The sequence below is a fragment of the Raphanus sativus genome, unplaced genomic scaffold (genome assembly GCF_000801105.2).
Source record: "Raphanus sativus cultivar WK10039 unplaced genomic scaffold, ASM80110v3 Scaffold0686, whole genome shotgun sequence".
NCBI classification, from domain to species: domain Eukaryota; kingdom Viridiplantae; phylum Streptophyta; class Magnoliopsida; order Brassicales; family Brassicaceae; genus Raphanus; species Raphanus sativus.
The window spans coordinates 21617-32555 of record NW_026616003.1 but is presented as its reverse complement, the minus strand read 5'-3'; the positions used below and the strand labels follow the sequence as shown (position 1 = coordinate 32555).

General features: G+C 46.7%; 21 non-coding genes and 1 pseudogene across 21 annotated transcripts; all 22 read right to left on the bottom strand.

Moving 5' to 3' along the window:
* Positions 1–205: 205 nt before the first annotated feature.
* Positions 206–322, bottom strand: LOC130502745 (5S ribosomal RNA; annotated as a pseudogene).
* A 368-nt stretch (positions 323–690) lies between these two features.
* Positions 691–808, bottom strand: LOC130502744 (5S ribosomal RNA). The gene has a single exon (XR_008940419.1). It is a non-coding gene; the product is annotated as a 5S ribosomal RNA (ribosomal RNA).
* A 361-nt stretch (positions 809–1169) lies between these two features.
* On the bottom strand, positions 1170–1288 carry LOC130502742 (5S ribosomal RNA). Its single transcript, XR_008940417.1, has one exon. It is a non-coding gene; the product is annotated as a 5S ribosomal RNA (ribosomal RNA).
* Positions 1289–1658: 370 nt separating this feature from the next.
* LOC130502743 (5S ribosomal RNA) lies at positions 1659–1776 on the bottom strand. The gene has a single exon (XR_008940418.1). It is a non-coding gene; the product is annotated as a 5S ribosomal RNA (ribosomal RNA).
* A 370-nt stretch (positions 1777–2146) lies between these two features.
* Positions 2147–2265, bottom strand: LOC130502741 (5S ribosomal RNA). Its single transcript, XR_008940416.1, has one exon. It is a non-coding gene; the product is annotated as a 5S ribosomal RNA (ribosomal RNA).
* Positions 2266–2633: 368 nt separating this feature from the next.
* On the bottom strand, positions 2634–2752 carry LOC130502733 (5S ribosomal RNA). Its single transcript, XR_008940408.1, has one exon. It is a non-coding gene; the product is annotated as a 5S ribosomal RNA (ribosomal RNA).
* A 370-nt stretch (positions 2753–3122) lies between these two features.
* Positions 3123–3241, bottom strand: LOC130502740 (5S ribosomal RNA). Its single transcript, XR_008940415.1, has one exon. It is a non-coding gene; the product is annotated as a 5S ribosomal RNA (ribosomal RNA).
* A 374-nt stretch (positions 3242–3615) lies between these two features.
* Positions 3616–3734, bottom strand: LOC130502737 (5S ribosomal RNA). The gene has a single exon (XR_008940412.1). It is a non-coding gene; the product is annotated as a 5S ribosomal RNA (ribosomal RNA).
* A 369-nt stretch (positions 3735–4103) lies between these two features.
* On the bottom strand, positions 4104–4222 carry LOC130502739 (5S ribosomal RNA). The gene has a single exon (XR_008940414.1). It is a non-coding gene; the product is annotated as a 5S ribosomal RNA (ribosomal RNA).
* Positions 4223–4594: 372 nt separating this feature from the next.
* Positions 4595–4713, bottom strand: LOC130502736 (5S ribosomal RNA). The gene has a single exon (XR_008940411.1). It is a non-coding gene; the product is annotated as a 5S ribosomal RNA (ribosomal RNA).
* A 370-nt stretch (positions 4714–5083) lies between these two features.
* LOC130502738 (5S ribosomal RNA) lies at positions 5084–5202 on the bottom strand. The gene has a single exon (XR_008940413.1). It is a non-coding gene; the product is annotated as a 5S ribosomal RNA (ribosomal RNA).
* Positions 5203–5575: 373 nt separating this feature from the next.
* Positions 5576–5694, bottom strand: LOC130502732 (5S ribosomal RNA). The gene has a single exon (XR_008940407.1). It is a non-coding gene; the product is annotated as a 5S ribosomal RNA (ribosomal RNA).
* Positions 5695–6065: 371 nt separating this feature from the next.
* LOC130502731 (5S ribosomal RNA) lies at positions 6066–6184 on the bottom strand. The gene has a single exon (XR_008940406.1). It is a non-coding gene; the product is annotated as a 5S ribosomal RNA (ribosomal RNA).
* Positions 6185–6557: 373 nt separating this feature from the next.
* Positions 6558–6676, bottom strand: LOC130502734 (5S ribosomal RNA). The gene has a single exon (XR_008940409.1). It is a non-coding gene; the product is annotated as a 5S ribosomal RNA (ribosomal RNA).
* Positions 6677–7049: 373 nt separating this feature from the next.
* Positions 7050–7168, bottom strand: LOC130502730 (5S ribosomal RNA). Its single transcript, XR_008940405.1, has one exon. It is a non-coding gene; the product is annotated as a 5S ribosomal RNA (ribosomal RNA).
* A 373-nt stretch (positions 7169–7541) lies between these two features.
* On the bottom strand, positions 7542–7660 carry LOC130502793 (5S ribosomal RNA). Its single transcript, XR_008940467.1, has one exon. It is a non-coding gene; the product is annotated as a 5S ribosomal RNA (ribosomal RNA).
* Positions 7661–8034: 374 nt separating this feature from the next.
* Positions 8035–8153, bottom strand: LOC130502792 (5S ribosomal RNA). Its single transcript, XR_008940466.1, has one exon. It is a non-coding gene; the product is annotated as a 5S ribosomal RNA (ribosomal RNA).
* A 374-nt stretch (positions 8154–8527) lies between these two features.
* LOC130502791 (5S ribosomal RNA) lies at positions 8528–8646 on the bottom strand. Its single transcript, XR_008940465.1, has one exon. It is a non-coding gene; the product is annotated as a 5S ribosomal RNA (ribosomal RNA).
* A 374-nt stretch (positions 8647–9020) lies between these two features.
* On the bottom strand, positions 9021–9139 carry LOC130502790 (5S ribosomal RNA). Its single transcript, XR_008940464.1, has one exon. It is a non-coding gene; the product is annotated as a 5S ribosomal RNA (ribosomal RNA).
* Positions 9140–9513: 374 nt separating this feature from the next.
* Positions 9514–9632, bottom strand: LOC130502789 (5S ribosomal RNA). The gene has a single exon (XR_008940463.1). It is a non-coding gene; the product is annotated as a 5S ribosomal RNA (ribosomal RNA).
* A 375-nt stretch (positions 9633–10007) lies between these two features.
* On the bottom strand, positions 10008–10126 carry LOC130502787 (5S ribosomal RNA). The gene has a single exon (XR_008940461.1). It is a non-coding gene; the product is annotated as a 5S ribosomal RNA (ribosomal RNA).
* Positions 10127–10500: 374 nt separating this feature from the next.
* On the bottom strand, positions 10501–10619 carry LOC130502786 (5S ribosomal RNA). Its single transcript, XR_008940460.1, has one exon. It is a non-coding gene; the product is annotated as a 5S ribosomal RNA (ribosomal RNA).
* Positions 10620–10939: the final 320 nt, after the last annotated feature.

The window sequence follows — 10939 nt, the reverse complement described above, 5'->3', positions numbered from 1 at the left end:
TCTCGTTCGCAGCCCGTAACATTCGGCAGCCTGTTTGAGGCTCTAAACGGGCTGAATTTGGGCTCGAAAAATCGTCGTGCCTATACACTGGCCTAGATGGTTTTGGGCTTTCCGAAATGGTGCTGTGGGCGGCGTAATTCCTCACGGTTAAAAATTTATGGGGTTTTCAAGACGAGACGCGTTTCAATTGAAGAAAAAAAATAAAAGGGGGCAACACGAGGACTTCCCGACGAGGTCACTCATCCTAGTACTACTCTCGCCCAAGCACGCTTAACTGCCTTCTGATAGGATCCGGTGCATTAGCGCTGGTATGATCGCACTCGTTAGTACATGACTCGCGATTCCATATATCCTTTTCGTCGGAGAGCCCGAGTAGGTTTGCGTGGAGCCCAGCTGAATTTTTTTTTAAAAAAAATTTCCATGCATCAAAATGTATGGAATTGATGTAGTAACTGCAAAAGCACCCGGAAACAGCGAATCGCATCTCGTTCGCAGCCCGTAACATTCGGCAGCCTGTTTGAGGCTCTAAACGGCTGAATTTGGGCTCGAAAAATCGTCGTGCCTATACACTGGCCTAGATGGTTTTGGGGCTTTCCGAAATGGTGCTGTGGCGGCCGTAATTCCTCACGGTTGAAAATTTATGGGTTTCAAGACGAGACGCGTTTCAAATTGAAAAAAAAAAATAAAAGGGGGTTGCAAAACGAGGACTTCCCGAGAGGTCACTCATCCTAGTACTACTCTCGCCCAAGCACGCTTAACTGCGGATTCTGATAGGATCCGGTGCATTAGCGCTGGTATGATCGCACCCGTTAGTACATGACTCGCGATTCCATATATCCTTTTCGTCGGAGAGCCCGAGTAGATTTGCGTGGAGCCCAGCTGAATTTTTTTTTTTAATTTCCATGCATCAAAATGTATGGAAATTGATGTAGTAAACTGCAAAAGCACCCGAAACAGCGAATCGCATCTCGTTCGCAGCCCGTAACATTCGGCAGCCTGTTTGAGGCTCTAAACGGCTGAATTTGGGCTCGAAAAATCGTCGTGCCTATACACTGCCTAGATGGTTTTGGGGGCTTTCCGAAATGGTGCTGTGGCGGCGTAATTCCTCACGGTTAAAATTTATGGGGTTTTAAAGACGAGACGCGTTTCAAATTGAAGAAAAAAAATAAAGGGTGCAACACGAGGACTTCCCGAGAGGTCACTCATCCTAGTACTAGTCTCGCCCAAGCACGCTTAACTGCGGCGTTCTGATAGGATCCGGTGCATTAGCGCTGGTATGATCGCACCCGTTAGTACATGACTCGCGATTCCATATATCCTTTTCGTCGGAGAGCCCGAGTAGGTTTGCGTGGAGCCCAGCTGAATTTTTTTTTTAAAAAAATTTCCATGCATCAAAATGTATGGAAATTGATGTAGTAAACTGCAAAAGCACCCGGAAACAGCGAATCGCATCTCGTTCGCAGCCCGTAACATTCGGCAGCCTGTTTGAGGCTCTAAACGGCTGAATTTGGGCTCGAAAAATCGTCGTGCCTATACACTGGCCTAGATGGTTTTGGGGGCTTTCCGAAATGGTGCTGTGGGCGGCGTAATTCCTCACGGTTAAAATTTATGGGGTTTTCAAGACGAGACGCGTTTCAAATTGAAGAAAAAAAATAAAAGGGGTGCAAACGAGGACTTCCCGAGAGGTCACTCATCCTAGTACTACTCTCGCCCAAGCACGCTTAACTGCGGAGTTCTGATAGGATCCGGTGCATTAGCGCTGGTATGATCGCACCCGTTAGTACATGACTCGCGATTCCATATATCCTTTTCGTCGGAGAGCCCGAGTAGATTTGCGTGGAGCCCAGCTGATTTTTTTTTTTTTTAAATTTCCATGCATCAAAATGTATGGAAATTGATGTAGTAAACTGCAAAAGCACCCGAAACAGCGAATCGCATCTCGTTCGCAGCCCGTAACATTCGGCAGCCTGTTTGAGGCTCTAAACGGCTGAATTTGGGCTCGAAAAATCGTCGTGCCTATACACTGGCCTAGATGGTTTTGGGGGCTTTCCGAAATGGTGCTGTGGGCGGCGTAATTCCTCACGGTTAAAAATTTATGGGGTTTTAAAGACGAGACGCGTTTCAAATTGAAGAAAAAAAAATAAAAGGGGTGCAACACGAGGACTTCCCGAGAGGTCACTCATCCTAGTACTAGTCTCGCCCAAGCACGCTTAACTGCGGCGTTCTGATAGGATCCGGTGCATTAGCGCTGGTATGATCGCACCCGTTAGTACATGACTCGCGATTCCATATATCCTTTTCGTCGGAGAGCCCGAGTAGGTTTGCGTGGAGCCCAGCTGAATTTTTTTTTTAAAAAAATTTCCATGCATCAAAATGTATGGAATTGATGTAGTAAACTGCAAAAGCACCCGGAAACAGCGAATCGCATCTCGTTCGCAGCCCGTAACATTCGGCAGCCTGTTTGAGGCTCTAAACGGCTGAATTTGGGCTCGAAAATCGTCGTGCCTATACACTGGCCTAGATGGTTTTGGGGGCTTTCCGAAATGGTGCTGTGGGCGGCGTAATTCCTCACGGTTAAAAATTTATGGGGTTTTCAAGACGAGACGCGTTTCAAATTGAAAAAAAAAATAAAAGGGGTGCAACACGAGGACTTCCCGAGAGGTCACTCATCCTAGTACTACTCTCGCCCAAGCACGCTTAACTGCGGAGTTCTGATAGGATCCGGTGCATTAGCGCTGGTATGATCGCACCCGTTAGTACATGACTCGCGATTCCATATATCCTTTTCGTCGGAGAGCCCGAGTAGATTTGCGTGGAGCCCAGCTGAATTTTTTTTTTTTTTTAATTTCCATGCATCAAAATGTATGGAAATTGATGTAGTAAACTGCAAAAGCACCCGAAACAGCGAATCGCATCTCGTTCGCAGCCCGTAACATTCGGCAGCCTGTTTGAGGCTCTAAACGGCTGAATTTGGGCTCGAAAAATCGTCGTGCCTATACACTGGCCTAGATGGTTTTGGGGGCTTTCCGAAATGGTGCTGTGGGCGGCGTAATTCCTCACGGTTAAAAATTTATGGGGTTTTAAAGACGAGACGCGTTTCAAATTGAAGAAAAAAATAAAAAGGGGTGCAACACGAGGACTTCCCGAGAGGTCACTCATCCTAGTACTAGTCTCGCCCAAGCACGCTTAACTGCGGCGTTCTGATAGGATCCGGTGCATTAGCGCTGGTATGATCGCACCCGTTAGTACATGACTCGCGATTCCATATATCCTTTTCGTCGGAGAGCCCGAGTAGGTTTGCGTGGAGCCCAGCTGAATTTTTTTTTTAAAAAAAAATTTCCATGCATCAAAATGTATGGAAATTGATGTAGTAAACTGCAAAAGCACCCGGAAACAGCGAATCGCATCTCGTTCGCAGCCCGTAACATTCGGCAGCCTGTTTGAGGCTCTAAACGGCTGAATTTGGGCTCGAAAAATCGTCGTGCCTATACACTGGCCTAGATGGTTTTGGGGGCTTTCCGAAATGGTGCTGTGGGCGGCGTAATTCCTCACGGTTAAAAATTTATGGGGTTTTCAAGACGAGACGCGTTTCAAATTGAAGAAAAAAAAATAAAAGGGGTGCAAAACGAGGACTTCCCGAGAGGTCACTCATCCTAGTACTACTCTCGCCCAAGCACGCTTAACTGCGGAGTTCTGATAGGATCCGGTGCATTAGCGCTGGTATGATCGCACCCGTTAGTACATGACTCGCGATTCCATATATCCTTTTCGTCGGAGAGCCCGAGTAGATTTGCGTGGAGCCCAGCTGAATTTTTTTTTTTTTTAATTTCCATGCATCAAAATGTATGGAAATTGATGTAGTAAACTGCAAAAGCACCCGAAACAGCGAATCGCATCTCGTTCGCAGCCCGTAACATTCGGCAGCCTGTTTGAGGCTCTAAACGGCTGAATTTGGGCTCGAAAAATCGTCGTGCCTATACACTGGCCTAGATGGTTTTGGGGGCTTTCCGAAATGGTGCTGTGGGCGGCGTAATTCCTCACGGTTAAAAATTTATGGGGTTTTAAAGACGAGACGCGTTTCAAATTGAAGAAAAAAAATAAAAGGGGTGCAACACGAGGACTTCCCGAGAGGTCACTCATCCTAGTACTAGTCTCGCCCAAGCACGCTTAACTGCGGCGTTCTGATAGGATCCGGTGCATTAGCGCTGGTATGATCGCACCCGTTAGTACATGACTCGCGATTCCATATATCCTTTTCGTCGGAGAGCCCGAGTAGGTTTGCGTGGAGCCCAGCTGAATTTTTTTTTTAAAAAAAATTTCCATGCATCAAAATGTATGGAAATTGATGTAGTAAACTGCAAAAGCACCCGGAAACAGCGAATCGCATCTCGTTCGCAGCCCGTAACATTCGGCAGCCTGTTTGAGGCTCTAAACGGCTGAATTTGGGCTCGAAAAATCGTCGTGCCTATACACTGGCCTAGATGGTTTTGGGGGCTTTCCGAAATGGTGCTGTGGGCGGCGTAATTCCTCACGGTTAAAAATTTATGGGGTTTTCAAGACGAGACGCGTTTCAAATTGAAGAAAAAAAATAAAAGGGGTGCAAAACGAGGACTTCCCGAGAGGTCACTCATCCTAGTACTACTCTCGCCCAAGCACGCTTAACTGCGGAGTTCTGATAGGATCCGGTGCATTAGCGCTGGTATGATCGCACCCGTTAGTACATGACTCGCGATTCCATATATCCTTTTCGTCGGAGAGCCCGAGTAGATTTGCGTGGAGCCCAGCTGAATTTTTTTTTTTTTTTAATTTCCATGCATCAAAATGTATGGAAATTGATGTAGTAAACTGCAAAAGCACCCGAAACAGCGAATCGCATCTCGTTCGCAGCCCGTAACATTCGGCAGCCTGTTTGAGGCTCTAAACGGCTGAATTTGGGCTCGAAAAATCGTCGTGCCTATACACTGGCCTAGATGGTTTTGGGGGCTTTCCGAAATGGTGCTGTGGGCGGCGTAATTCCTCACGGTTAAAAATTTATGGGGTTTTAAAGACGAGACGCGTTTCAAATTGAAGAAAAAAAATAAAAGGGGTGCAACACGAGGACTTCCCGAGAGGTCACTCATCCTAGTACTAGTCTCGCCCAAGCACGCTTAACTGCGGCGTTCTGATAGGATCCGGTGCATTAGCGCTGGTATGATCGCACCCGTTAGTACATGACTCGCGATTCCATATATCCTTTTCGTCGGAGAGCCCGAGTAGGTTTGCGTGGAGCCCAGCTGAATTTTTTTTTTAAAAAAAAATTTCCATGCATCAAAATGTATGGAAATTGATGTAGTAAACTGCAAAAGCACCCGGAAACAGCGAATCGCATCTCGTTCGCAGCCCGTAACATTCGGCAGCCTGTTTGAGGCTCTAAACGGCTGAATTTGGGCTCGAAAAATCGTCGTGCCTATACACTGGCCTAGATGGTTTTGGGGGCTTTCCGAAATGGTGCTGTGGGCGGCGTAATTCCTCACGGTTAAAATTTATGGGGTTTTCAAGACGAGACGCGTTTCAAATTGAAGAAAAAAAAATAAAAGGGGTGCAACACGAGGACTTCCCGAGAGGTCACTCATCCTAGTACTACTCTCGCCCAAGCACGCTTAACTGCGGAGTTCTGATAGGATCCGGTGCATTAGCGCTGGTATGATCGCACCCGTTAGTACATGACTCGCGATTCCATATATCCTTTTCGTCGGAGAGCCCGAGTAGATTTGCGTGGAGCCCAGCTGAATTTTTTTTTTTTTTTAATTTCCATGCATCAAAATGTATGGAAATTGATGTAGTAAACTGCAAAAGCACCCGAAACAGCGAATCGCATCTCGTTCGCAGCCCGTAACATTCGGCAGCCTGTTTGAGGCTCTAAACGGCTGAATTTGGGCTCGAAAAATCGTCGTGCCTATACACTGGCCTAGATGGTTTTGGGGGCTTTCCGAAATGGTGCTGTGGGCGGCGTAATTCCTCACGGTTAAAAATTTATGGGGTTTTAAAGACGAGACGCGTTTCAAATTGAAGAAAAAAAAATAAAAGGGGTGCAACACGAGGACTTCCCGAGAGGTCACTCATCCTAGTACTACTCTCGCCCAAGCACGCTTAACTGCGGAGTTCTGATAGGATCCGGTGCATTAGCGCTGGTATGATCGCACCCGTTAGTACATGACTCGCGATTCCATATATCCTTTTCGTCGGAGAGCCCGAGTAGGTTTGCGTGGAGCCCAGCTGAATTTTTTTTTTTAAAAAAATTTCCATGCATCAAAATGTATGGAAATTGATGTAGTAAACTGCAAAAGCACCCGGAAACAGCGAATCGCATCTCGTTCGCAGCCCGTAACATTCGGCAGCCTGTTTGAGGCTCTAAACGGCTGAATTTGGGCTCGAAAAATCGTCGTGCCTATACACTGGCCTAGATGGTTTTGGGGGCTTTCCGAAATGGTGCTGTGGGCGGCGTAATTCCTCACGGTTAAAAATTTATGGGGTTTTCAAGACGAGACGCGTTTCAAATTGAAGAAAAAAAAATAAAAGGGGTGCAAAACGAGGACTTCCCGAGAGGTCACTCATCCTAGTACTACTCTCGCCCAAGCACGCTTAACTGCGGAGTTCTGATAGGATCCGGTGCATTAGCGCTGGTATGATCGCACCCGTTAGTACATGACTCGCGATTCCATATATCCTTTTCGTCGGAGAGCCCGAGTAGATTTGCGTGGAGCCCAGCTGAATTTTTTTTTTTTTTTTTAATTTCCATGCATCAAAATGTATGGAAATTGATGTAGTAAACTGCAAAAGCACCCGAAACAGCGAATCGCATCTCGTTCGCAGCCCGTAACATTCGGCAGCCTGTTTGAGGCTCTAAACGGCTGAATTTGGGCTCGAAAAATCGTCGTGCCTATACACTGACCTAGATGGTTTTGGGGGCTTTCCGAAATGGTGCTGTGGGCGGCGTAGTTCCTCACGGTTAAAAATTTATGGGGTTTTAAAGACGAGACGCGTTTCAAATTGAAGAAAAAAAAATAAAAGGGGTGCAACACGAGGACTTCCCGAGAGGTCACTCATCCTAGTACTACTCTCGCCCAAGCACGCTTAACTGCGGAGTTCTGATAGGATCCGGTGCATTAGTGCTGGTATGATCGCACCCGTTAGTACATGACTCGCGATTCCATATATCCTTTTCGTCGGAGAGCCCGAGTAGATTTGCGTGGAGCCCAGCTGAATTTTTTTTTTTTTGACTTTTTCCATGCATCAAAATGTATGAAATTTGATGTAGTAAACTGCAAAAGCACCCGGAAACAGCGAATCGCATCTCGTTCACAGCCCGTAACATTCGGCAGCCTGTTTGAGGCTCTAAACGGCTGAATTTGGGCTCGAAAAATGGCCAGGCCTATTCACTGACCTAGATGGTTTTGGGGGCTTTCCGAAATGGTGCTGTGGGCGGCGTAGTTCCTCACGGTTAAAAAGTTATGGGGTTTTAAAGATGAGACGCGTTTCAAAATGAAGAAAAAAAAATAAAAGGGGTGCAACACGAGGACTTCCCGGGAGGTCACCCATCCTAGTACTACTCTCGCCCAAGCACGCTTAACTGCGGAGTTCTGATGGGATCCGGTGCATTAGTGCTGGTATGATCGCACCCGTTAGTACATGACTCGCGATTCCATATATCCTTTTCGTCGGAGAGCACGAGTAGATTTGCGTGGAGCCCAGCTGTTTTTTTTTTTTTTTTGACTTTTTCCATGCATCAAAATGTATGAAATTTGATGTAGTAAACTGCAAAAGCACCCGGAAACAGCGAATCGCATCTCGTTCACAGCCCGTAACATTCGGCAGCCTGTTTGAGGCTCTAAACGGCTGAATTTGGGCTCGAAAAATGGCCAGGCCTATTCACTGACCTAGATGGTTTTGGGGGCTTTCCGAAATGGTGCTGTGGGCGGCGTAGTTCCTCACGGTTAAAAAGTTATGGGGTTTTAAAGATGAGACGCGTTTCAAAATGAAGAAAAAAAATAAAAAGGGGTGCAACACGAGGACTTCCCGGGAGGTCACCCATCCTAGTACTACTCTCGCCCAAGCACGCTTAACTGCGGAGTTCTGATGGGATCCGGTGCATTAGTGCTGGTATGATCGCACCCGTTAGTACATGACTCGCGATTCCATATATCCTTTTCGTCGGAGAGCACGAGTAGATTTGCGTGGAGCCCAGCTGAATTTTTTTTTTTTTTGACTTTTTCCATGCATCAAAATGTATGAAATTTGATGTAGTAAACTGCAAAAGCACCCGGAAACAGCGAATCGCATCTCGTTCACAGCCCGTAACATTCGGCAGCCTGTTTGAGGCTCTAAACGGCTGAATTTGGGCTCGAAAAATGGCCAGGCCTATTCACTGACCTAGATGGTTTTGGGGGCTTTCCGAAATGGTGCTGTGGGCGGCGTAGTTCCTCACGGTTAAAAAGTTATGGGGTTTTAAAGATGAGACGCGTTTCAAAATGAAGAAAAAAAAATAAAAGGGGTGCAACACGAGGACTTCCCGGGAGGTCACCCATCCTAGTACTACTCTCGCCCAAGCACGCTTAACTGCGGAGTTCTGATGGGATCCGGTGCATTAGTGCTGGTATGATCGCACCCGTTAGTACATGACTCGCGATTCCATATATCCTTTTCGTCGGAGAGCACGAGTAGATTTGCGTGGAGCCCAGAAGTTTTTTTTTTTTTTTTGACTTTTTCCATGCATCAAAATGTATGAAATTTGATGTAGTAAACTGCAAAAGCACCCGGAAACAGCGAATCGCATCTCGTTCACAGCCCGTAACATTCGGCAGCCTGTTTGAGGCTCTAAACGGCTGAATTTGGGCTCGAAAAATGGCCAGGCCTATTCACTGACCTAGATGGTTTTGGGGGCTTTCCGAAATGGTGCTGTGGGCGGCGTAGTTCCTCACGGTTAAAAAGTTATGGGGTTTTAAAGATGAGACGCGTTTCAAAATGAAGAAAAAAAATAAAAAGGGGTGCAACACGAGGACTTCCCGGGAGGTCACCCATCCTAGTACTACTCTCGCCCAAGCACGCTTAACTGCGGAGTTCTGATGGGATCCGGTGCATTAGTGCTGGTATGATCGCACCCGTTAGTACATGACTCGCGATTCCATATATCCTTTTCGTCGGAGAGCACGAGTAGATTTGCGTGGAGCCCAGAAGTTTTTTTTTTTTTTTGACTTTTTCCATGCATCAAAATGTATGAAATTTGATGTAGTAAACTGCAAAAGCACCCGGAAACAGCGAATCGCATCTCGTTCACAGCCCGTAACATTCGGCAGCCTGTTTGAGGCTCTAAACGGCTGAATTTGGGCTCGAAAAATGGCCAGGCCTATTCACTGACCTAGATGGTTTTGGGGGCTTTCCGAAATGGTGCTGTGGGCGGCGTAGTTCCTCACGGTTAAAAAGTTATGGGGTTTTAAAGATGAGACGCGTTTCAAAATGAAGAAAAAAAAATAAAAAGGGGTGCAACACGAGGACTTCCCGGGAGGTCACCCATCCTAGTACTACTCTCGCCCAAGCACGCTTAACTGCGGAGTTCTGATGGGATCCGGTGCATTAGTGCTGGTATGATCGCACCCGTTAGTACATGACTCGCGATTCCATATATCCTTTTCGTCGGAGAGCACGAGTAGATTTGCGTGGAGCCCACAAGTTTTTTTTTTTTTTTTGACTTTTTCCATGCATCAAAATGTATGAAATTTGATGTAGTAAACTGCAAAAGCACCCGGAAACAGCGAATCGCATCTCGTTCACAGCCCGTAACATTCGGCAGCCTGTTTGAGGCTCTAAACGGCTGAATTTGGGCTCGAAAAATGGCCAGGCCTATTCACTGACCTAGATGGTTTTGGGGGCTTTCCGAAATGGTGCTGTGGGCGGCGTAGTTCCTCACGGTTAAAAAGTTATGGGGTTTTAAAGATGAGACGCGTTTCAAAATGAAGAAAAAAAAATAAAAAGGGGTGCAACACGAGGACTTCCCGGGAGGTCACCCATCCTAGTACTACTCTCGCCCAAGCACGCTTAACTGCGGAGTTCTGATGGGATCCGGTGCATTAGTGCTGGTATGATCGCACCCGTTAGTACATGACTCGCGATTCCATATATCCTTTTCGTCGGAGAGCACGAGTAGATTTGCGTGGAGCCCACAAGTTTTTTTTTTTTTTTGACTTTTTCCATGCATCAAAATGTATGAAATTTGATGTAGTAAACTGCAAAAGCACCCGGAAACAGCGAATCGCATCTCGTTCACAGCCCGTAACATTCGGCAGCCTGTTTGAGGCTCTAAACGGCTGAATTTGGGCTCGAAAAATGGCCAGGCCTATTCACTGACCTAGATGGTTTTGGGGGCTTTCCGAAATGGTGCTGTGGGCGGCGTAGTTCCTCACGGTTAAAAAGTTATGGGGTTTTAAAGATGAGACGCGTTTCAAAATGAAGAAAAAAAAATAAAAAGGGGTGCAACACGAGGACTTCCCGGGAGGTCACCCATCCTAGTACTACTCTCGCCCAAGCACGCTTAACTGCGGAGTTCTGATGGGATCCGGTGCATTAGTGCTGGTATGATCGCACCCGTTAGTACATGACTCGCGATTCCATATATCCTTTTCGTCGGAGAGCACGAGTAGATTTGCGTGGAGCCCACAAGTTTTTTTTTTTTTTTTGACTTTTTCCATGCATCAAAATGTATGAAATTTGATGTAGTAAACTGCAAAAGCACCCGGAAACAGCGAATCGCATCTCGTTCACAGCCCGTAACATTCGGCAGCCTGTTTGAGGCTCTAAACGGCTGAATTTGGGCTCGAAAAATGGCCAGGCCTATTCACTGACCTAGATGGTTTTGGGGGCTTTCCGAAATGGTGCTGTGGGCGGCGTAGTTCCTCACGGTTAAAAA